A 27586-nucleotide genomic window follows, 5' to 3' on the forward strand; every position below is an offset into this window, starting at 1 on the left:
AAAGTTGGATTGCTGCAGCGCTTGAGCAGATTGTAGAGGGGGTAACCTGGATCGGAGAAAATAAATTTATATCCTTAAGATAATTAATTGCACTGGATAAATTATAATTTAATATATTCTTCAGCTGACTTGGTTCTTCAGAAATGTTGTTGATGCTTCGTTCATACGAGTAAAGTGGACATTATATAAGAGTGTGCTGGACTGTTATCAGGCATCTAGAGTATGAGCATTGTGGTGGGAGCTCTATGGTTATTAGGTGCTTATGGGTTAATGTTGTATGCCCAATTCTTAAGCGGTTTATTACCACTTGGTCTCTCCTCTTTTCGGGGAGCTGAAGCTGAAGATTGATGTAATGTTTGATCTCTTTGAGCTTTGAGCTATTCGAATCCCAACAACGCTGCCAAACTTGTACACAATATTGCTAGTCCTGTCGCCAGGGGGGGTACAACGGCCTCCTGTATTCAGATGGACTTACCCAAGTTTTTATTATGTATTTTGGCCCGTAGAACACGAATTTTTTGGGTAACAGTTGATCCGGATGTCGATAAGATTGTTATAAACAAAGAAGTTGAGGAATTACATAACAACGATTTCTCGCAAAACAAAACATGTTTTTGTATTTTCTGGGCCATTCTAACCAAAAAATGTTCCTACAAGTTTTTTCGTAGGATGCATAGTTTTCGAGATAAACGCGGTTGAACTTTCAAATAATCGAAAAATTGCAATTTTTGAACCCGAATAACTTTTGATTAACCCGGGAGTAGTCGCGCTCACTTCTGTAACGTCGATAGTCGCGTGTGAGATTCTATCTCAAAATACGAATTTAAAACAAATTTTTATTTTGTACTATTTTTATCTATTTTTTCTATTAAAAATATATATTTTTAACAATTTTATTAAAAAAACCTGTGTTAACGGGCACCTGCCAACATCGGCCACCTGTCCTAACGGCCAGTTTAAAAATTTTCCAAATTAATTATATGTAGACTACAAAAACTGGCAATACCGTCCACCTTTCTATATCGGCCAATAGTTCTTTCATTTTTAGTGGCCGTTACTGACAAATTTTACTGTACAGTAAAACCTGTGTTAACGGCCACCTGCCAACATCGGCCACCTATCCTAACGGCCAGTTTAAAAATTTCCCAAACCAATTATATGTAGACTACAAAAACTGACAATAGCGGCCACCTTTCTATATCGGCCAATAGTTCTTTCATTTTTAGTGGCCGTTACTGACAGGTTTTACTGTATTACGAAAAAGGATGAAATGTGAGATTCTATTTAACGGCGCGACTACTCGCGGGTTAAAGCTAATTGGCTCTCCCCAAAGCCATAAATTCCACAAAAAGAAGAAGAAAAAGAAAAAAAAATTCCTACGCATTACTACACCCTTCCTCGAGGCACTTACGAAATTTTTTCAAAATTGCAAAATTTTTCATCAAGTTATCGCGAAAAAGGATAAAAATTGAGATTCGATCTCACCGCGCGATTACTCGCGGGTTAAAAAATAAAATAGCAATTCTGCTTACCGCATTTGGAAGTTCAAGTCAAATTCTATCGGTTTCGAATATATACATTGCTAAAAATTTATGTGTTTATTGCTAAAAAAAAAGCTATAAACACATAGTGTTTCCCGTACCTAATACATGCGTTTACATGCATGCTACGTAGAAATTGCCTCGCTTGCACTTGTACCTACTCTACCTAGTTACTCGTTCGATTTTAAATGAGAAATCATTGAAAACATCACTCCAGCACTAGGTGTTTATACTTTTGTTTAACAATGAAATAATAACTTTTTAGCAATGCAAATAGCTAAAACCGATATACTTTGACTTGAACTTTCAAATGCGGTAAGCAGAATTGCTATTTTATTTTTTAATCAAAAGTTATTCGGGTAAAAAAATTGCAATTTTTCGATTTTTTGAAAGTTTCACCGCGTTTATCTCGAAAACTATGCATCCTACGAAAAAATTTGTAGGAACACTTTTTGGTTAGAATGGCCCAAAAAATACAAAAACATGTTTTGTTTTGCGAGAAATCGCTGTTATGTAATTCCTCAACTTCTTTGTTTGTAACAAACTTATCGACATCCGGATGAACTGTTACCCAAAAAATTCGTGTTCTACGGGTCAAAATACATAAAAAAAACTTGGGTAAGTCCATCTGAATACAGGAGGCCGTTGTACCCCCCCGGCGACAGTACTATGCTTGATAATCAATAGATATCTACGATTGAAATTCTTTGGATAATATCAATGATTTCGTCAGTAGTTGCTTTAAGTGCTAGGGCATTGACTTTTTCATTGACTGAAATACCTATGTGTGAAGGTACCCAAAGGATTGCATTGAAGTACTGATAGTGAATCTGTGATTAGTAGAATATTAGGATCTGTATTACTTTGGCAAAATTCGAGCGCTTTTAAAATTGCAATAGCTTCTCCAGCAAATACATTGCAATAAATAAGTATTCGTATAGCGTATTCCATAGCGTCTATTTATAAATGCTGCTGCACAGCCATTTTCGGTTCTTAAAGCGTCAGTGAAAATCTTAATACATATAGTCGTTATATTTTGTTAGAATTTCTTGATATAAATTATTAATGAGGGTGGGATTTGTGTCGTTTTTTGGGTGGGCTATTAGAGAAGTATTAATGTATGGAGTAATAATTATCCAGGGTGGTAGAGTTGGGTCTCTAGATGGCAAATACCTACAAATTAGTGTTATATCCATAACTCGTTGTTAGTTCTTTAAAGTTTAAATATCTCGATTTCTTGCTATAGTTGTGGGAAATGTTATTTGTGTGTAGGAGCCGGTAGTTAGGATTACGGATATTATTATACAGTTTAGCAGTGTATTTTAAGGAGAGATGTTGTTCTAAGATGGTTTGATCATGTTCAACGTCGAGACGTTAATTACCCAATACCAAGAATAGCTGAAGTGTAGATTCCTGGAAGGAGTAGGAGAGGAAGACCAAAGAAGAACTGAGTGGAGACGATAAGGCAGGACATGTTGGTAAAGGGGATTGAGACATTGATATGACCCAAGATAGAATTGTGTGGAGAAATGCAATTAGGGAAGCCAACCCCGCATAAGGATAAGGCAAAGAGAATGATGATGATGAAGTTGTCTTCTTAGAAATAGAGGTGGTTTTTTAGTGCAGCTTGAAACGTTGCCACTGGACTAGAACGAAAAGCACCTAGTAGAAGTCTTAAAGATGTGCTTTGGATAACGAATTACCTTCAATGACTTCTGCTAGACTACTTCGATATGCATCATTTTTATCAGGATTTGATTACGAAGTCGAATACAGAAAATCTTCTGATCACGTTAACGTCGACTGTTTTTCTAGAGCTTCTGTCAATCAACCTTCATCTTCTTTAGAAAAAATTTTCAACGAAGAAATTAGATCTATCTGTCATGAGTCAATAAAAGAAATTTCAACATACGATCTAACCTATCAAAATATCAAAGATGCCACAGACAAAGATCCCATTTTATCAAGAATTAAAGCTGATTTAAAACCACAAAATCAAAATGAACATGATTTCACTTTAGAAGACGACATCCTTTTTAAAGGTCAGAGAATTGTTATTCCAACTCAACTCCAACGACTGGTCTTATCAGAACTCCATAGAACTCACATAGGCATTACAAAGATGAAACAACTTGCAAGAAAGTATTGCTATTGGAAAAACATAGACAAAGACATTGAAATTATGGTTAAGTCATGTCAACCTTGCGCTGAAATTCGAAAATCACCTTCAAAAGCTCCACTACACCACTGGGATATTCCAACAGAAAATTGGGACCGCATCCATATTGATTATGCGGGTCCATTCCAAGGTTTTTATTTTTTTGTTGTGGTTGACGCTAAATCACGATGGGCTGAAATCAAAGTTCTTAGGGATGCGCCAACATCAGAAAAAACCATCGATCTTCTGTTAGAGATATGTTCTACTCACGGATATCCTCAAGTTATGCTGTCAGACAACGCTACAATTTTTGTAAGTGATCAATCTAAAAAATTTTCAAAAACTCATGGTATTTTTCAAAAGTTTATTGCTCCTGGCCATCCTGCTACAAACGGCTTAGCTGAACGAAACCTTCAAACCCTAAAAATGAGACTAAAAGCTATGTCTACTGATCGTTTACCCATGAGTAAGAAAGTACAAGAAATTCTTTTAAAATATAGAGCGACACCAGTTTCCTGTGGAAAATCACCAGCTGAAATGTACCTGAACAGATGTTTAAGAATCAAACTCGACGCACTACGTCCACCAAAACTTAGCAGATCCGAAAATCAACCCAATGGTGCAAGACAATTAAATTTGGGGGAGAGAGTACAAGTACGGTATTACCAAGGTAACCAGGAACTTTGGAAATTTGGTACAATTGTTAAAAAGTATGGATGGTTACATTACCAAGTCCAACTTGATGATGGCTATTGTTTAAAACGTCACATTGACCAAATTCGTAAAACCATGGTACCTAAGAAGAATGTAACCTTTGTAAACGAACCAGAAGCAATTCATTATCAGCCACAGTATCAAGAACCCCCCTGCATCTTCTGCTATCTATCCAACCTCCAGTCCATTTACATCCAAACCTTATCAACGAAAATGTAGATCCAATGATAGAACCTGATCATATTAATAATGAACTGGTACCTATTAATGAACCTGCTGCGGTACCCATTAATGAACCTGCTGTTGAAGAACGTAATGATCTTCCACAGTTAAGAAGATCTGAACGGATTCGACTTTTCAAATCAAGACTTTAGATTTAGGTTTTAAATTCTTTTCTATTTTTTTAAGTTCAAAATAGCGTGGGAGAATATAGTATCCTCCTCTATTTGTAGTAGTTGTTATGTTATGTTATATATAGTTATGTCAGTTCATATTTATTAGTTGTCAAAATATATTTATCGAAATGGCCTACTTATTCAATCTGCAGATATAATAGATAACGTCCAAGATATGAAGCATATTATTAATAGCAGTTGAGTAGAATATTCACCATGATCCAATTTACTTCGGATGAGTGACTGATATATATGTAATAGAGTATTGGTTTTAGCTCCCCCATATCTGTTAGAAAGCATTTTAATGAGATTGGAAAAATCCTTTGTAAAAGGTATATTTTTTTTTTATTAAAATACCTTTAAATTTTTATACCTTTTACAAAGGATTTTTCCAATTTTGTGATTGATGGTATACAGCCAACTACAGGAAAAACTTTTTCTTTTCCTTGTGGACATTTTAATGAGGTTTATTTTTGGCTGACAGGATAATGCAATTTTTTTATCAGTCCATGTCAGGTGGCTATCAAATCGCATTCCCAGAATCGCATCTGTTGAATTTACTTTTTTTTTTTTTTTTTTTTTTGGAGTTGTATGACTACGGGCCCTTTAAAGCTCATTCGCCGATTCACCAATTTTGCTCATTTATTTTACAATAATATTTTCCTATACTTATCTGCTGAACATTTTCTATCCTACTTATTCTACATACTTTATAAGGAATGACCACTGATCAGTGGGAATACCACATCAGGCAAAAACACAGTTTTACTTATATATTGTAATAGATTTTAATTTCGGTTTTTACGTTGAATTTACTTATTTTATGTTAATATCATTTAGAGTTAGTATAGGTTTGCTATTGATTTTATTCTTACTAAAGACCATAAAGTAGGTCTTTTCGTTAGAAAAGACAAAACCGCTTTTTTGAGACCACATTTGCACTTTATAAAGAAATGACTGTAGGATTTTTGATGCAAGAGGGATACTACAACATCTAGTGCAAACAATTAAATCGTCTGCATATAAATTTCCTTTTAAAGGTAACTCTATATTTCTTGTGCAATATTATTGATAGCTAATAAAAAAGTATAGGGCTTAAAATGGAACCTTGTTAATATTGAGTCTTTGAATTTGTACCATTCACGCGTACTGTGAAATTTCCTCTTTTATTTTATGTTAATATCATTTAGAGTTAGTATAGGTTTGCTATTGATTTTATTCTTACTAAAGACCATAAAGTAGGTCTTTTCGTTAGAAAAGAAAAACCGCTTTTTTGAGACCACATTTGCACTTTATAAAGAAATAACTGTAGGATTTTGATGCAAGAGGGATACTACAATATCTAGTGCAAACAATTAAATCGTCTGCATATAAATTTGCTTTTAAAGGTAACTCTATTTCTTGTGCAATATTATTGATAGCTAATAAAAAAGTATAGGGCTTAAAGAGGAACCTTGTTGATATTGAGTTTTGAATTTGTACCATTCACGCGTACTGTGAAATTTCCTCTTCAAGAAATTTTTAGTGAAGGCTAGAATGTTACCTTGTATGCCGTAGTCATTTATTATTTTTAGAATGTGATATCCCCATGCAGTATCAAACGCTTTATTTATATCGAAAAATACAGAAATTACCTGTTGATTGTTCCTAAAAGACTCACATATATCATTTGTGAAAAATATGAGATTGTCATTGGTCGATCTGTCTTTTCTAAAACCACGTTGGATGGCGGTCAATAGTTGGTATTTTCCCTAAAAACCAAATTAGTCTATTATTTAGGATTTTTTTTAGGAGCTTGCCAGTATTGTTTGTAAGAGAAATTGGCCGATAAGACGAGGGGTCGGTTTTAGACTTCTATGGTTTTAAAATTATTGGGATGATAATGGATTGAGACCAAATTATAGGAAATGTTTTTTTTTATAAAAATGTGCTTAACTATGTCTAGAAGAATTAGTTTACCTGAGAGTGGAAGATTTTTATAAAAATAATTGGAATATCATCAGGACCTGGAGAAATATTTTTTGATTTCTGTAAAGCTTCTTCAAATTGTTGGAATGTTATAGGCTTTAATGGATCAATATTATTTATTATTGGTATATTTTCTTTTTCACACTGACATTTAAAATTTAGAAATTCAGGGTTTAAGTTTGTATTACTAGAATTTGTTTGATATACTTTTGCCATTATATTACTAATTTCTTGTTTTAATTAATGTTAATTATTCCATATAATTGGCATCGGAGTTGATGAATTTATTGAGGAAGCATACCGGGTCCACGTTTTTTTTTTTACTTTTTCTGATAAGATACTTAGTTTTAGCTCTGAGATATTTAAAATTAAAAATATTTTCAGTACATTTATGCCTTTTTAGAATATTAAATACATTTTTGCTGGCTTTCATCGCCTCCGCTATTTCTTGATTCCACCAAGGCACCGGTTTTCTTTTACACAATTTAGTTTTACCTATAGATATATTAGCAGCTTTTAAAATAATATCATTAAAAGATTTTATATTAGAATCTAGGTCTTCCTGGGGACGGTCCTGGTAGTCAAATTGAGAGGTTAATTAACGTCTGCTCCGTGACCTTTTTAAAGGTCAGAGAATTGTTATTCCAACTCAACTCCAACGACTGGTCTTATCAGAACTCCATAGAACTCACATAGGCATTACAAAGATGAAACAACTTGCAAGAAAGTATTGCTATTGGAAAAACATAGACAAAGACATTGAAATTATGGTTAAGTCATGTCAACCTTGCGCTGAAATTCGAAAATCACCTTCAAAAGCTCCACTACACCACTGGGATATTCCAACAGAAAATTGGGACCGCATCCATATTGATTATGCGGGTCCAGTCCAAGGTTTTTATTTTTTTGTTGTGGTTGACGCTAAATCACGATGGGCTGAAATCAAAGTTCTTAGGGATGCGCCAACATCAGAAAAAACCATCGATCTTCTGTTAGAGATATGTTCTACTCACGGATATTCTCAAGTTATGCTGTCAGACAACGCTACAATTTTTGTAAGTGATCAATCTAAAAAATTTTCAAAAACTCATGGTATTTTTCAAAAGTTTATTGCTCATGGCCATCCTGCTACAAACGGCTTAGCTGAACGAAACCTTCAAACCCTAAAAATGAGACTAAAAGCTATGTCTACTGATCGTTTACCCATGAGTAAGAAAGTACAAGAAATTCTTTTAAAATATAGAGCGACACCAGTTTCCTGTGGAAAATCACCAGCTGAAATGTACCTGAACAGATGTTTAAGAATCAAACTCGACGCACTACGTCCACCAAAACTTAGCAGATCCGAAAATCAACCCAATGGTGCAAGACAATTAAATTTGGGGGAGAGAGTACAAGTACGGTATTACCAAGGTAACCAGGAACTTTGGAAATTTGGTACAATTGTTAAAAAGTATGGATGGTTACATTACCAAGTCCAACTTGATGATGGCTATTGTTTAAAACGTCACATTGACCAAATTCGTAAAACCATGGTACCTAAGAAGAATGTAACCTTTGTAAACGAACCAGAAGTAATTCATTATCAGCCACAGTATCAAGAACCCCCCTGCATCTTCTGCTATCTATCCAACCTCCAGTCCATTTACATCCAAACCTTATCAACGAAAATGTAGATCCAATGATAGAACCTGATCATATTAATAATGAACTGGTACCTATTAATGAACCTGCTGCGGTACCCATTAATGAACCTGCTGTTGAAGAACGTAATGATCTTCCACAGTTAAGAAGATCTGAACGGATTCGACTTTTCAAATCAAGACTTTAGATTTAGGTTTTAAATTCTTTTCTATTTTTTTAAGTTCAAAATAGCGTGGGAGAATATAGTATCCTCCTCTATTTGTAGTAGTTGTTATGTTATGTTATATATAGTTATGTCAGTTCATATTTATTAGTTGTCAAAATATATTTATCGAAATGGCCTACTTATTCAATCTGCAGATATAATAGATAACGTCCAAGATATGAAGCATATTATTAATAGCAGTTGAGTAGAATATTCACCATGATCCAATTTACTTCGGATGAGTGACTGATATATATGTAATAGAGTATTGGTTTTAGCTCCTCCATATCTGTTAGAAAGCATTTTAATGAGATTGGAAAAATCCTTTGTAAAAGGTATATTTTTTTTTTATTAAAATACCTTTAAATTTTTATACCTTTTACAAAGGATTTTTCCAATTTTGTGATTGATGGTATACAGCCAACTACAGGAAAAACTTTTTCTTTTCCTTGTGGACATTTTAATGAGGTTTATTTTTGGCTGACAGGATAATGCAATTTTTTTATCAGTCCATGTCAGGTGGCTATCAAATCGCATTCCCAGAATCGCATCTGTTGAATTTACTTTTTTTTTTTTTTTTTTTTGGAGTTGTATGACTACGGGCCCTTTAAAGCTCATTCGCCGATTCACCAATTTTGCTCATTTATTTTACAATAATATTTTCCTATACTTATCTGCTGAACATTTTCTATCCTACTTATTCTACATACTTTATAAGGAATGACCACTGATCAGTGGGAATACCACATCAGGCAAAAACACAGTTTTACTTATATATTGTAATAGATTTTAATTTCGGTTTTTACGTTGAATTTACTTATTTTATGTTAATATCATTTAGAGTTAGTATAGGTTTGCTATTGATTTTATTCTTACTAAAGACCATAAAGTAGGTCTTTTCGTTAGAAAAGACAAAACCGCTTTTTTGAGACCACATTTGCACTTTATAAAGAAATGACTGTAGGATTTTTGATGCAAGAGGGATACTACAACATCTAGTGCAAACAATTAAATCGTCTGCATATAAATTTCCTTTTAAAGGTAACTCTATATTTCTTGTGCAATATTATTGATAGCTAATAAAAAAGTATAGGGCTTAAAATGGAACCTTGTTAATATTGAGTCTTTGAATTTGTACCATTCACGCGTACTGTGAAATTTCCTCTTTTATTTTATGTTAATATCATTTAGAGTTAGTATAGGTTTGCTATTGATTTTATTCTTACTAAAGACCATAAAGTAGGTCTTTTCGTTAGAAAAGAAAAACCGCTTTTTTGAGACCACATTTGCACTTTATAAAGAAATAACTGTAGGATTTTGATGCAAGAGGGATACTACAATATCTAGTGCAAACAATTAAATCGTCTGCATATAAATTTGCTTTTAAAGGTAACTCTATTTCTTGTGCAATATTATTGATAGCTAATAAAAAAGTATAGGGCTTAAAGAGGAACCTTGTTGATATTGAGTTTTGAATTTGTACCATTCACGCGTACTGTGAAATTTCCTCTTCAAGAAATTTTTAGTGAAGGCTAGAATGTTACCTTGTATGCCGTAGTCATTTATTATTTTTAGAATGTGATATCCCCATGCAGTATCAAACGCTTTATTTATATCGAAAAATACAGAAATTACCTGTTGATTGTTCCTAAAAGACTCACATATATCATTTGTGAAAAATATGAGATTGTCATTGGTCGATCTGTCTTTTCTAAAACCACGTTGGATGGCGGTCAATAGTTGGTATTTTCCCTAAAAACCAAATTAGTCTATTATTTAGGATTTTTTTTAGGAGCTTGCCAGTATTGTTTGTAAGAGAAATTGGCCGATAAGACGAGGGGTCGGTTTTAGACTTCTATGGTTTTAAAATTATTGGGATGATAATGGATTGAGACCAAATTATAGGAAATGTTTTTTTTTATAAAAATGTGCTTAACTATGTCTAGAAGAATTAGTTTACCTGAGAGTGGAAGATTTTTATAAAAATAATTGGAATATCATCAGGACCTGGAGAAATATTTTTTGATTTCTGTAAAGCCTCTTCAAATTGTTGGAATGTTATAGGCTTTAATGGATCAATATTATTTATTATTGGTATATTTTCTTTTTCACACTGACATTTAAAATTTAGAAATTCAGGGTTTAAGTTTGTATTACTAGAATTTGTTTGATATACTTTTGCCATTATATTACTAATTTCTTGTTTTAATTAATGTTAATTATTCCATATAATTGGCATCGGAGTTGATGAATTTATTGAGGAAGCATACCGGGTCCACGTTTTTTTTTTTACTTTTTCTGATAAGATACTTAGTTTTAGCTCTGAGATATTTAAAATTAAAAATATTTTCAGTACATTTATGCCTTTTTAGAATATTAAATACATTTTTGCTGGCTTTCATCGCCTCCGCTATTTCTTGATTCCACCAAGGCACCGGTTTTCTTTTACACAATTTAGTTTTACCTATAGATATATTAGCAGCTTTTAAAATAATATCATTAAAAGATTTTATATTAGAATCTAGGTCTTCCTGGGGACGGTCCTGGTAGTCAAATTGAGAGGTTAATTAACGTCTGCTCCGTGAAAAATCCTAATTTCCAAGGGACTTACGCGCAGATAAATCACCAATCTAACATAGTGTGTGAATAACAGTACAAGTGCAGTAGTAGTGAGTGAAAACAAATCATCCAAAACATCGAAAAAGTTAGATCTCTCCATTATTTACTGTAAACAGGTAGATATTCTTTTTCTCATGATCTTCTTTCAGTGCGTCACAGTTTTGCTATTTCTTTCTAACGCATTAAATTGTATATGACAGAAAAAAAGGCACGTCGGTGATTACTTTGGTAATTATTCTAGTTCGGTGATTATTCTAGTTGTCGATAGATGGCGCCATAATAAACAAAAAACTTATTTTTTAATTAGATAATAATATTACAAATATAATCTGTATAATTTATAAGACTATACAAATCAAAGAAAATACCATTTTATAAATGCAAGAAACATATTTGATTTGTTTTTATTCCAAATTGAAAATAAAATGTGATAACTGTCAGATTTAACTAAAATGTCATGTTAGAATAAATGTCATAAATGTGTATTATCACGGACTTACCCTTTTTCCTATCATTTGTTACGCACTGAAAAATGCTCATGAAAAGGACAATATCAATAATTATTCGAAAACAATTCAACAATATCGATACAATAAAAACCATTGATACGAAATCGGGTTTTGATGGGTGGACCAGGCTTGATTTCTTTCCGCAGTGCAGAGTAAGACTGAATAAAATAAATCTAAAATAGTGTGAGAATTAAAAATCAATAATTTCAATTTTTCTAGTGATTACGAACTGGCTTATATTTCATTTCTAAATTAAGTTTATATATTGTGTTTGAATACAGGTTTATTTTTAAATTATTGTTATATATTGTACTCTATACAGACTTTCCTATTAGTAAGATTCGGCGATGGCAGTAACAGACAAAGGAAAAAGGGACGACATGGACAATGTTATGATTACAATGATGAAAGATCTAATGAATAAAAATGATGAAATGTTTCAGGAAATAAAACAAATGAGGAAAGAACAACAACAAACCAATAAAGAGTTAATGGATGTAAAAGTAGAGAATCAAAAACTAAAAAAGAAGTAAAAGAGCTACATGAAAGATGGAGCAACTGGAGAAAGTTAGCAAAAAGAAAAGTTTGATAGTAACTGGGTTGAAAGTGGGAACAAATGATGATAATACATTAAAAGAGAGAATGGAAAAGCTCAGAGCTCACGAGTTGCAAACACAAATAAAACTAAGAAGTGCAACAAAAATAGCAGAAACAATATGCGCAATAGAAACAGAAACTTTCACGGATAAAATGGAAATCCTAAACAAGAAAAGTAAACTAAAACAGTGTGGTGGGATACACGGCATCTCTTAGTAATCTTCTTATTAAAACAAATCCTTTTAATAATTAAAAATATCTTTAGCAAAACAAAACTACGTTTGTTGATAGTAAATACAATCGACCTACATTCGCACATATCAGTGTAACAGTTTAGGTTTGACCAAGGTCGGGTTGAAATAACAATAGTATTCATTATTTTTATAACCTAGTCTACTCAGCACTTTTAATTAAAACAATCTTACTTTCATTATATACAAAAAACAATAACAGGAGAATTACGGAGGATTAGTTCTAATTATATCGCGAACAGTAAGTAATTAATATTTGAGATCCCAAAGGGAAAACATCACAGCTACTGAGAACTAACGTACCACCAGCTCTTTACCGTTAGTACTCTGACTTATAGAAATAAATGCATCTACTGTGAAAAGAGTTATTTCATCAACCCTTATGGTAGGGGTAAGCAACCCCTAAGTATCCAGGGTGGCTCAGAAGTCAGGAGCCACCATATGGCGATCCAAGACCAGGCGAGAACTCAGAACTAGCAGTCTAGAACGAGAAATGGGAAAACACGTCAATGTTCTGGCACCTCGACCACCCTAGAATACAGTGTGGTATGCAGAAAAGGATCAGGCCCGAGACGGAGATGATTATGGTATGGAGATGGAACTTCGTGTGGACAATGGACAATGAACAATGCTATGGAACGTGCAGCGAGGACTTTTTGGTGATACGAACACAGACCGTTTAAAGTGGTAAGTCCATATTAGCTATTTTTATGGTATTTCCTGATTCGTATAAAGTATAAAGTAATATTAACGTAATTATAATTTAAGATGCACATTACCTTTTCAGTTTTACCTATTTTTACTTAATTATTCTATTTTTAATTTCCTTATAATACCAATATTTACCAATATATATAGGGAATTTTTTTTTACAAATATTATGGTTATTTATAGGAAGTAATGATACATTTTTATTTGATATTGATTTTTATATGATTTTTATATATTTACCAACATATATTTTAATCTTTACTGACTTTTTATCCATTTATTATTTGACTACTGATTTTTATTACATTCTTATATTGATTGATATAATGATTTTTTATTGCAATTTACTATATTTTTACTATTTTTGACATACTATTTTACATATATATATATATATATATATATATATATATATATATATATATATATATATATTTACCAATGTTTCTTGGGTTTAGGTTCATAAAAAAAGCTTGTCTATGATGTTATGACCATATTTATTGATATATTATCCGACGTTTCGGCAGGAAATCCATGCCTTTTTCAAGGATTGACTAAAAGAACATTTATTGAAAGCTACAATACAATTTAAAAGAAAATCGACTTACCATGCAATCGTAAATTTAGTTTTGAAACAAGTACACAAATAGACGTCACAATTAAAACAATGTTAAAATGTTAAAGCATAGGAACGGACCCACTAAGTCATTGCGTTAAGAGAGTAATGAACTGTGTCAAAAATTATTATGGTGTTTATTGATGTTTGATTTTATGTTAAGTCAAAATAGTTGTCTTCGTCTCATAGGCGTGCTGAAATATTATATAGTTAATTTTAGATTAAGTTGAAATATACCCTATTAAGGTTTTTGACATCCCGTTTATCATTGACAGCTTTGTTATTTTTTTTAATTTCTATGGACTCTAGCAGTTCCCTCTTCTTTTTGTTGGGTTCACTTTTTAGGATTTTAGTTTTATCGAAATCAAATTTGTGTTTCTTTTCGTTTTCATGTTTTGTGAGGGCTGTAGTGTTATTTTTGTCATATTTGTGAGACCGAATTCTAGAGTTTAGTAGCTGGCTGGTTTGTCCGATATATACCCCATCGCAATTTGAACAAGGAATTTCATATACAACATGTGATTTTTTTGATTGCGGGGTTTTAGTTTTAAGTTTAGTAAAATTCCTTTTCAAGAGATTATATCCTTTGTGAGCAACTGTAATGTTATGCTTGGCTAGGAGATTCGAAAGTTGTTCAGATAACCCTTGTATGTAAGGCAAAGACATATATTTCTTCTTTTCCTTATTATTTTTGTTGTTGTTTTTGTTGTTGTAAAATGTATGTAGTCGTGACTTGAAGGTGTTTTCAATGAGGTGATGTGGGTATGAATTAAGTGTTAGTGCTGTTTTTGCTTTTTTTATAGCATGAGGTCTATTGATGGGATCAGACAATCTGATGGCTCTGTCGGCTAGGCCAATAACTACTGATTTCTTCTGGGACAACGGGTGATGAGAGTTGAAGTTTAGGTATCTTGACGACCAGGTTTTTTTGGTGTACCATGAAGTAGTTATGATGCTGTTGTCTCGATGTAAGGTCAGGTCCAGAAAATTGATTTGACAATTTTTTTCAACTTCTAACGTGAATTTGAGTTTTTGGTGGAAGTTATTGAACTCATTTAGCAAAACATTCATTTTGTCCTCTGGTGCTGCACTTAAACAGTCATCTATGTATCGATAGAAAAAAGGAATATTGAAATCTATTTTATTCAAAACAATTTCCTCTAGGTGCTCTAGAACTAATTGGGCTATGGCGCTAGATATGCTAGCACCCATGGCGCATCCATCTGTTTGTTGGAAAATTTTGTTTTTATATATAAAATATGTTGATTTTAATGTTGTTTCGACTGCTGAAACAAATTCTTCTAGAGGGATGTCTGTAAATACTTTTATTTCATTCCACTTTTTTCTAATGATGTCTTTCGCTAAATCTATGGGAATATTGGTGTATAAAGATACAACATCGAGAGACACTAATTTATACGTTGTAGGTAAATGTATATTTTTGAGTTTAGATTTCAGGTCCTCAGCGTCTTTTAAATAGTGCGGATTTTTGTTAATTACGTTAGAAATAATGTTCTTCAAATATTTAGAAAGGTTTTCAAAAGGAGACTGAATACATGAGACAATAGGACGCAGAGGCATACCTTCTTTATGTGTTTTGGGTAGACCATATATTTTTGGAGCTACAGCATTATGTATCTTGAGAGATTTTGCGGTGTTTGGTGAGATGTAACACATTTTTTCCCATCTATCAACTAATTCGTTATTTCTTTTTTGGAAGATGTTCGTAGGGTCATTTTTCATTTCACGGTATGTTGTTTTATCATTTAACAGAGAATCCATTTTACTGTCATAGTCGTTGGATTCCATAATGACAGTTTTGTTTGTTTTATCAGGCTTCAGAACAATTAAATTTGGGTTCTCATTTAGAAAGGCTTTGGTTTTTTTAATTTTCTTATGCAATGTTTTGTCTTCAAATGAGAATTTGTTTTTGTTTTTAAAATTAGTCAAAATATTGCAACATTTTGTTCTGATATCATCCTGTACATTGCTACTTAAATTAGAAATGGAACTCTCAATTGAACAGATAATTTCTGATGTTGGAATATCATTTTTATTACGGATAGGAACTGCAAAATTATCTCCTAAACTTAAAACCTCTTGTACGTCACTGGGAATATCTACATTTGTTAAATTTTCCAACCAAGTATCTTTCATTGTATTTTTATGGTTTTTATTATTTGATCTTAACAATAGCCTATTAATTTTTTGGATGTTTCTATCTCGTGTTTGACAAAAAATACGCTCATTATATTGTATGGATATTTCTTTAAATGTATTTAAAATATCAGCTGGTAATGAATCGATTAGTTTTGCTTCCAGTTTTTCTAGGTCCGAGTCTAAAGTTTTTAATGAAATAGTGGTATCCGCTATGATTAAATTCAATGTTTGTTTCACGAATAGATTAAAAACGTTACCAAATTTACGCGCAAGGTTTACAGAATTCAAATTAATATGTTCTATACGTAAATTTAAAAAATTTGGTATTAAGTTTTCTGTTTTACATCTTAGTAGAAAAATTCTTCGATTTCTTAGATTTGTCTGTTTAGCCATTAATTTATTGTAGAATTTCATTTGTTGGACGGTTGTCCTTCCAAAATTGGTTTCAATACCACGATAGAAAGGCATAATTTCACCCATGCCTGCATATATTGTTTGAGTTTAATTCTTGAACCTTGATATATTTTTTTACCAATGTTTCTTGGGTTTAGGTTCATAAAAAAAAGCTTGTCTATGATGTTATGACCATATTTATTGATATATTATCCGACGTTTCGGCAGGAAATCCATGCCTTTTTCAAGGATTGACTAAAAGAACATTTATTGAAAGCTACAATACAATTTAAAAGAAAATCGACTTACCATGCAATCGTAAATTTAGTTTTGAAACAAGTACACAAATAGACGTCACAATTAAAACAATGTTAAAATGTTAAAGCATAGGAACGGACCCACTAAGTCATTGCGTTAAGAGAGTAATGAACTGTGTCAAAAATTATTATGGTGTTTATTGATGTTTGATTTTATGTTAAGTCAAAATAGTTGTCTTCGTCTCATAGGCGTGCTGAAATATTATATAGTTAATTTTAGATTAAGTTGAAATATACCCTATTAAGGTTTTTGACATCCCGTTTATCATTGACAGCTTTGTTATTTTTTTTAATTTCTATGGACTCTAGCAGTTCCCTCTTCTTTTTGTTGGGTTCACTTTTTAGGATTTTAGTTTTATCGAAATCAAATTTGTGTTTCTTTTCGTTTTCATGTTTTGTGAGGGCTGTAGTGTTATTTTTGTCATATTTGTGAGACCGAATTCTAGAGTTTAGTAGCTGGCTGGTTTGTCCGATATATACCCCATCGCAATTTGAACAAGGAATTTCATATACAACATGTGATTTTTTTGATTGCGGGGTTTTAGTTTTAAGTTTAGTAAAATTCCTTTTCAAGAGATTATATCCTTTGTGAGCAACTGTAATGTTATGCTTGGCTAGGAGATTCGAAAGTTGTTCAGATAACCCTTGTATGTAAGGCAAAGACATATATTTCTTCTTTTCCTTATTATTTTTGTTGTTGTTTTTGTTGTTGTAAAATGTATGTAGTCGTGACTTGAAGGTGTTTTCAATGAGGTGATGTGGGTATGAATTAAGTGTTAGTGCTGTTTTTGCTTTTTTTATAGCATGAGGTCTATTGATGGGATCAGACAATCTGATGGCTCTGTCGGCTAGGCCAATAACTACTGATTTCTTCTGGGACAACGGGTGATGAGAGTTGAAGTTTAGGTATCTTGACGACCAGGTTTTTTTGGTGTACCATGAAGTAGTTATGATGCTGTTGTCTCGATGTAAGGTCAGGTCCAGAAAATTGATTTGACAATTTTTTTCAACTTCTAACGTGAATTTGAGTTTTTGGTGGAAGTTATTGAACTCATTTAGCAAAACATTCATTTTGTCCTCTGGTGCTGCACTTAAACAGTCATCTATGTATCGATAGAAAAAAGGAATATTGAAATCTATTTTATTCAAAACAATTTCCTCTAGGTGCTCTAGAACTAATTGGGCTATGGCGCTAGATATGCTAGCACCCATGGCGCATCCATCTGTTTGTTGGAAAATTTTGTTTTTATATATAAAATATGTTGATTTTAATGTTGTTTCGACTGCTGAAACAAATTCTTCTAGAGGGATGTCTGTAAATACTTTTATTTCATTCCACTTTTTTCTAATGATGTCTTTCGCTAAATCTATGGGAATATTGGTGTATAAAGATACAACATCGAGAGACACTAATTTATACGTTGTAGGTAAATGTATATTTTTGAGTTTAGATTTCAGGTCCTCAGCGTCTTTTAAATAGTGCGGATTTTTGTTAATTACGTTAGAAATAATGTTCTTCAAATATTTAGAAAGGTTTTCAAAAGGAGACTGAATACATGAGACAATAGGACGCAGAGGCATACCTTCTTTATGTGTTTTGGGTAGACCATATATTTTTGGAGCTACAGCATTATGTATCTTGAGAGATTTTGCGGTGTTTGGTGAGATGTAACACATTTTTTCCCATCTATCAACTAATTCGTTATTTCTTTTTTGGAAGATGTTCGTAGGGTCATTTTTCATTTCACGGTATGTTGTTTTATCATTTAACAGAGAATCCATTTTACTGTCATAGTCGTTGGATTCCATAATGACAGTTTTGTTTGTTTTATCAGGCTTCAGAACAATTAAATTTGGGTTCTCATTTAGAAAGGCTTTGGTTTTTTTAATTTTCTTATGCAATGTTTTGTCTTCAAATGAGAATTTGTTTTTGTTTTTAAAATTAGTCAAAATATTGCAACATTTTGTTCTGATATCATCCTGTACATTGCTACTTAAATTAGAAATGGAACTCTCAATTGAACAGATAATTTCTGATGTTGGAATATCATTTTTATTACGGATAGGAACTGCAAAATTATCTCCTAAACTTAAAACCTCTTGTACGTCACTGGGAATATCTACATTTGTTAAATTTTCCAACCAAGTATCTTTCATTGTATTTTTATGGTTTTTATTATTTGATCTTAACAATAGCCTATTAATTTTTTGGATGTTTCTATCTCGTGTTTGACAAAAAATACGCTCATTATATTGTATGGATATTTCTTTAAATGTATTTAAAATATCAGCTGGTAATGAATCGATTAGTTTTGCTTCCAGTTTTTCTAGGTCCGAGTCTAAAGTTTTTAATGAAATAGTGGTATCCGCTATGATTAAATTCAATGTTTGTTTCACGAATAGATTAAAAACGTTACCAAATTTACGCGCAAGGTTTACAGAATTCAAATTAATATGTTCTATACGTAAATTTAAAAAATTTGGTATTAAGTTTTCTGTTTTACATCTTAGTAGAAAAATTCTTCGATTTCTTAGATTTGTCTGTTTAGCCATTAATTTATTGTAGAATTTCATTTGTTGGACGGTTGTCCTTCCAAAATTGGTTTCAATACCACGATAGAAAGGCATAATTTCACCCATGCCTGCATATATTGTTTGAGTTTAATTCTTGAACCTTGATATATTTTTTTACCAATGTTTCTTGGGTTTAGGTTCATAAAAAAAGCTTGTCTATGATGTTATGACCATATTTATTGATATATTATCCGACGTTTCGGCAGGAAATCCATGCCTTTTTCAAGGATTGACTAAAAGAACATTTATTGAAAGCTACAATACAATTTAAAAGAAAATCGACTTACCATGCAATCGTAAATTTAGTTTTGAAACAAGTACACAAATAGACGTCACAATTAAAACAATGTTAAAATGTTAAAGCATAGGAACGGACCCACTAAGTCATTGCGTTAAGAGAGTAATGAACTGTGTCAAAAATTATTATGGTGTTTATTGATGTTTGATTTTATGTTAAGTCAAAATAGTTGTCTTCGTCTCATAGGCGTGCTGAAATATTATATAGTTAATTTTAGATTAAGTTGAAATATACCCTATTAAGGTTTTTGACATCCCGTTTATCATTGACAGCTTTGTTATTTTTTTTAATTTCTATGGACTCTAGCAGTTCCCTCTTCTTTTTGTTGGGTTCACTTTTTAGGATTTTAAATGCTATAAAAAAAGCAAAAACAGCACTAACACTTAATTCATACCCACATCACCTCATTGAAAACACCTTCAAGTCACGACTACATACATTTTACAACAACAAAAACAACAACAAAAATAATAAGGAAAAGAAGAAATATATGTCTTTGCCTTACATACAAGGGTTATCTGAACAACTTTCGAATCTCCTAGCCAAGCATAACATTACAGTTGCTCACAAAGGATATAATCTCTTGAAAAGGAATTTTACTAAACTTAAAACTAAAACCCCGCAATCAAAAAAATCACATGTTGTATATGAAATTCCTTGTTCAAATTGCGATGGGGTATATATCGGACAAACCAGCCAGCTACTAAACTCTAGAATTCGGTCTCACAAATATGACAAAAATAACACTACAGCCCTCACAAAACATGAAAACGAAAAGAAACACAAATTTGATTTCGATAAAACTAAAATCCTAAAAAGTGAACCCAACAAAAAGAAGAGGGAACTGCTAGAGTCCATAGAAATTAAAAAAAATAACAAAGCTGTCAATGATAAACGGGATGTCAAAAACCTTAATAGGGTATATTTCAACTTAATCTAAAATTAACTATATAATATTTCAGCACGCCTATGAGACGAAGACAACTATTTTGACTTAACATAAAATCAAACATCAATAAACACCATAATAATTTTTGACACAGTTCATTACTCTCTTAACGCAATGACTTAGTGGGTCCGTTCCTATGCTTTAACATTTTAACATTGTTTTAATTGTGACGTCTATTTGTGTACTTGTTTCAAAACTAAATTTACGATTGCATGGTAAGTCGATTTTCTTTTAAATTGTATTGTAGCTTTCAATAAATGTTCTTTTAGTCAATCCTTGAAAAAGGCATGGATTTCCTGCCGAAACGTCGGATAATATATCAATAAATATGGTCATAACATCATAGACAAGCTTTTTTTATGAACCTAAACCCAAGAAACATTGGTAAAAAAATATATCAAGGTTCAAGAATTAAACTCAAACAATATATGCAGGCATGGGTGAAATTATGCCTTTCTATCGTGGTATTGAAACCAATTTTGGAAGGACAACCGTCCAACAAATGAAATTCTACAATAAATTAATGGCTAAACAGACAAATCTAAGAAATCGAAGAATTTTTCTACTAAGATGTAAAACAGAAAACTTAATACCAAATTTTTTAAATTTACGTATAGAACATATTAATTTGAATTCTGTAAACCTTGCGCGTAAATTTGGTAACGTTTTTAATCTATTCGTGAAACAAACATTGAATTTAATCATAGCGGATACCACTATTTCATTAAAAACTTTAGACTCGGACCTAGAAAAACTGGAAGCAAAACTAATCGATTCATTACCAGCTGATATTTTAAATACATTTAAAGAAATATCCATACAATATAATGAGCGTATTTTTGTCAAACACGAGATAGAAACATCCAAAAAATTAATAGGCTATTGTTAAGATCAAATAATAAAAACCATAAAAATACAATGAAAGATACTTGGTTGGAAAATTTAACAAATGTAGATATTCCCAGTGACGTACAAGAGGTTTTAAGTTTAGGAGATAATTTTGCAGTTCCTATCCGTAATAAAAATGATATTCCAACATCAGAAATTATCTGTTCAATTGAGAGTTCCATTTCTAATTTAAGTAGCAATGTACAGGATGATATCAGAACAAAATGTTGCAATATTTTGACTAATTTTAAAAACAAAAACAAATTCTCATTTGAAGACAAAACATTGCATAAGAAAATTAAAAAAACCAAAGCCTTTCTAAATGAGAACCCAAATTTAATTGTTCTGAAGCCTGATAAAACAAACAAAACTGTCATTATGGAATCCAACGACTATGACAGTAAAATGGATTCTCTGTTAAATGATAAAACAACATACCGTGAAATGAAAAATGACCCTACGAACATCTTCCAAAAAAGAAATAACGAATTAGTTGATAGATGGGAAAAAATGTGTTACATCTCACCAAACACCGCAAAATCTCTCAAGATACATAATGCTGTAGCTCCAAAAATATATGGTCTACCCAAAACACATAAAGAAGGTATGCCTCTGCGTCCTATTGTCTCATGTATTCAGTCTCCTTTTGAAAACCTTTCTAAATATTTGAAGAACATTATTTCTAACGTAATTAACAAAAATCCGCACTATTTAAAAGACGCTGAGGACCTGAAATCTAAACTCAAAAATATACATTTACCTACAACGTATAAATTAGTGTCTCTCGATGTTGTATCTTTATACACCAATATTCCCATAGATTTAGCGAAAGACATCATTAGAAAAAAGTGGAATGAAATAAAAGTATTTACAGACATCCCTCTAGAAGAATTTGTTTCAGCAGTCGAAACAACATTAAAATCAACATATTTTATATATAAAAACAAAATTTTCCAACAAACAGATGGATGCGCCATGGGTGCTAGCATATCTAGCGCCATAGCCCAATTAGTTCTAGAGCACCTAGAGGAAATTGTTTTGAATAAAATAGATTTCAATATTCCTTTTTTCTATCGATACATAGATGACTGTTTAAGTGCAGCACCAGAGGACAAAATGAATGTTTTGCTAAATGAGTTCAATAACTTCCACCAAAAACTCAAATTCACGTTAGAAGTTGAAAAAAATTGTCAAATCAATTTTCTGGACCTGACCTTACATCGAGACAACAGCATCATAACTACTTCATGGTACACCAAAAAAACCTGGTCGTCAAGATACCTAAACTTCAACTCTCATCACCCGTTGTCCCAGAAGAAATCAGTAGTTATTGGCCTAGCCGACAGAGCCATCAGATTGTCTGATCCCATCAATAGACCTCATGCTATAAAAAAAGCAAAAACAGCACTAACACTTAATTCATACCCACATCACCTCATTGAAAACACCTTCAAGTCACGACTACATACATTTTACAACAACAAAAACAACAACAAAAATAATAAGGAAAAGAAGAAATATATGTCTTTGCCTTACATACAAGGGTTATCTGAACAACTTTCGAATCTCCTAGCCAAGCATAACATTACAGTTGCTCACAAAGGATATAATCTCTTGAAAAGGAATTTTACTAAACTTAAAACTAAAACCCCGCAATCAAAAAAATCACATGTTGTATATGAAATTCCTTGTTCAAATTGCGATGGGGTATATATCGGACAAACCAGCCAGCTACTAAACTCTAGAATTCGGTCTCACAAATATGACAAAAATAACACTACAGCCCTCACAAAACATGAAAACGAAAAGAAACACAAATTTGATTTCGATAAAACTAAAATCCTAAAAAGTGAACCCAACAAAAAGAAGAGGGAACTGCTAGAGTCCATAGAAATTAAAAAAAATAACAAAGCTGTCAATGATAAACGGGATGTCAAAAACCTTAATAGGGTATATTTCAACTTAATCTAAAATTAACTATATAATATTTCAGCACGCCTATGAGACGAAGACAACTATTTTGACTTAACATAAAATCAAACATCAATAAACACCATAATAATTTTTGACACAGTTCATTACTCTCTTAACGCAATGACTTAGTGGGTCCGTTCCTATGCTTTAACATTTTAACATTGTTTTAATTGTGACGTCTATTTGTGTACTTGTTTCAAAACTAAATTTACGATTGCATGGTAAGTCGATTTTCTTTTAAATTGTATTGTAGCTTTCAATAAATGTTCTTTTAGTCAATCCTTGAAAAAGGCATGGATTTCCTGCCGAAACGTCGGATAATATATCAATAAATATGGTCATAACATCATAGACAAGCTTTTTTTATGAACCTAAACCCAAGAAACATTGGTAAAAAAATATATCAAGGTTCAAGAATTAAACTCAAACTATATATATATATATATATATATATATATATATTTACTATACCTCGTAAGACTGTCAAATTTATGCGTTCGTTACGGGTACAGGAATAAGAAAATTATGAATAAATGAGTAGCAACAAAGTTACTTGGAAAGACTTCATCAAAATAGCTGAGGAGATTACGCAAGAAGTAACAAGACAAAGTAGAAGGGTCTTGAAGAAGAAAGTACCTAAATCTAAGGATATACAAGAAGAAGTAACGACACAGCTAATTAAATTATATAACAAATTCACACATTTAACGAAGAAAAATTGGGATGCGCTATCGGACAAACAAAGAGAAGCGTGCAACAAATATTTCGGAAAAATAAGAGAAAAAGTTATACGCTCATTTCAAGCTGTAAACTTAAGGACAGTAGTTCCAAGTTCAATACACCAACCAATCGACAAGGAAATAGAGAAAGAACAAAGCGACGAAGAAGTAGAAGAGGAAAAAAGTGATGAGGAGGTAGAGGAAAAATTGACGAGGAAATAAAAGAGGGAAAAAGCGACATAAAACAAGAGATAAAAATATTAAACATGGTTCTGACAATCAACGAATTTTTGAATACTGCAAGAAAGGTATTGCCCAAGGAGTTTGATGGAAGCGCAGGGAAACTACAACCATTTTTAGACGCATTAGAGTTACTTGGAAAAATAGCAGGAGGGCATGAAGAAACAGCAATAACATTAATAAAAACAAGATTGACTAATAAGGCTAGAAACCTGATAACTACAGAGGATACGATCCTACTTATAGCAGCGGCACTGAAGAAGGAATTAAGAGGCGACAATCCGAAAACGATAATAGACAAGTTAGCAAAGAAAAGGCAAGGAAACAAAGATGCAGCAGTGTACGCATCCGAAGTAGAGGAATTAGCGGAACAGTTGAAGGTAGCATACATAGCGGAAGGAATGCCATTGGAGCTAGCGAAAAAATACACAACGGAAACAGTCGTAGCAAAAATGAAACGAAATGTTAGTACGGATAGAGCTAAGTTAATACTGGAGGCAGGTAATTTCACAACACCGCAGGAAGTAGTATCTAAATTTTTATCGATTGATACGACAGAGGAGAACACACAGGGAAGAGTGTTCAATTATAGGACGAATTATAAAAATAGGAGAGGACAACAGCAATACCTAAGAGGATACCACAACAAAAACGACAGAGGAAGAAGAAATAACTTCGGACAACGGAACGAAGGAGAAGAAACAGGAAACCAACGGAATTATTCCAACAGAGTATATAGAAAATTTAACAACCAAACGTACAGAGGGAACCAGAGAGGAGGACGAAACAGAAACGTAAGGCTACTTGAGTTAGAAGACAGCCAAGAGGAACCAGAAAACCAGCAGTTGGGGTTTTGAATGAACGAAACAAGGAAAGTACACAGTGAGAAGTGGAATATAATATTTACAAATTCGATTTAAACCTAACGAATTTTGTACGAATGAAAACAGGAATCCTAGAAAACACAAATACCTTTATCATAGACACAGGAGCTGATATTTCAATACTGAAATGTTCACAAGATTTTATAAGGGAACATGTGAAACCAAACACAAAAGCGAGAATAAAAGGAGTAACTAAAGGAGAATTACAAACAATGGGAGAAGTTGAAACAACGCTAGAAGTAAAAGGATCTCAATTTGAGCACATCTTTCAGTTAGTGGAACCTAGCTTTCCTATTCCAACCGACGGAATCATTGGGAGAGACTTTATTTCAAATTTTCAATGCATACTAGACTACGCTAAACTTAAAATGCACATTAAAGAGGACAACGATTGTTACATCAGTACAAACATTTTGGATAATATAGATAATGACACGATAATAATACGCCTAGATGTGAAATTTACAGAGTCGTAAAAATTTTTCAAACGCTGAAGAACGACAGGATAGTGGAACAACAAGAAATACAACCAGGAATATTCATAGCGAGAGCAATTATTTCAAGTAATAATCCGTACATCAAAATTTTGAACACAACCTACGAAACAGTAAAAGTAGAGACAAACGCAATCAAAACATTAGACATTAAATTATTCAACATATATAGACTGATCAACGACAGCAAGGATAGGAAAAAGGAATTACGGGAATCATTGAAGTTAGACATTCCAGAATACATACGCGATAAATTAGTATCTTTATGTGAAGATTATTCAGATATATTCGCCCTAAGGCATGACATGCTAACATGTAACAACTTCTACGAGCAGAAACTGAGAGTTAAAGACCAAACTCCGGTATACATTAAAAACTATAGGACACCTCATGCACAAACAGAGGAATTAAACCGACAAGTACAAAAACTGAGAGACCAAGGAATAATAGAACCGTCTACATCAGAATACAACAGCCCAGTATTACTGGTACCGAAAAAGGCGATAGGTGGAAATAAAGCATGGAGATTATGCATAGATTTTAGACAAATGAACAAGAAAATAGTCACAGACAAATTTCCTTTACCAAGGATAGACTCGATACTAGATCAACTAGGAAGAGCCAAATGGTTTTCAGTTATAGACTTAATGTCAGGTTTTCACCAGATACCATTAGAAAAATCATCGAGAAAATACACATCGTTTAGCACAGAAAATGGAGCATTTCAATTTACCAGATTACCTTTTGGATTAAATGTAAGCCCAAATAGCTTTTCAAGGATGATGTCAATAGCATTTTCGGGATTAACACCGGACAAAGCATTTCTTTACATGGACGATATAGTAATGATAGGAATATCTGAAAAACATCACCTAGACAACCTTAAAAAGACATTCGAGACATGTCGAAAATTCAATTTGAAACTTAACCCAGGAAAATGTCAATTTTTTAGAAGAGAAGTAACATATTTAGGACATGATCTTTCTCAGGAAGGAGTATCACCAGACAAAGCGAAATATGCAACGATTGAACAATACCCGACACCTAAGACAGCGGAAGAAACAAAAAGATTCGTAGCATTTGGAACTATTATAGACGTTTTATTCAAAATTTTGCTGAAATATGCAGACCACTCAACAGATTATCAAGAAAAGGAGTAGAATTTTTTTGGTCAGAAGAATGTGAAAAAGCATTCAATAAGCTTAAATCATCTCTGATGAAGCCACTGATCCTAAAATATCCTGATTTCAATAAACAATTCATCCTAACAACAGACGCATCCAACGAGAGTTGTTCAGCAATTTTAAGTCAAGATTATAACGGAATAGACCTACCAATAGCATACGCATCAAGAAGTTTTAATAAAGGAGAATGTAATAAACCTATAATCGTTAAGGAATTACTAGCGATTCATTGGGGAATTAATCATTTCAAATGTTATTTATATGGAGCACCAACATTTTTAGTCAAAACGGATCATAAACCACTAACACATTTATTTGCAATGAAAGAACCAACTTCGAAACTTACAAGAATCAGATTAGATTTAAAGGAATACGATTTTGAAATAGAATACATAACAGGGAAAAATAACTATGCAGATAGTCTTTCAAGAATAACATTACATCAACTAAAGAACCTATACATAGACAATACCCATATATTAGCTATAACACGAGCTCAAGCAAGAGAAAAGAAGAAGGAAGCAAGGCAAACGAAGGCAGAAAGTGAACTCGCACTACAGCCAGAAGCCCACAAACAGACAGTA

At 32.5% G+C, this 27586-nt stretch overlaps 1 protein-coding gene across 1 annotated transcript in view; it reads left to right on the forward strand.

The window, feature by feature from the left end:
• LOC114337914 (probable cationic amino acid transporter) overlaps window positions 1-27586 on the forward strand; it is a 1427575-nt gene that overhangs the window by 352591 nt on the left and 1047398 nt on the right. The gene's annotated exons all lie outside the window — the stretch shown is intronic.

Source organism: Diabrotica virgifera, chromosome 1 (genome assembly GCF_917563875.1).
Source record: "Diabrotica virgifera virgifera chromosome 1, PGI_DIABVI_V3a".
Taxonomy (NCBI): Eukaryota; Metazoa; Arthropoda; class Insecta; order Coleoptera; family Chrysomelidae; genus Diabrotica; species Diabrotica virgifera.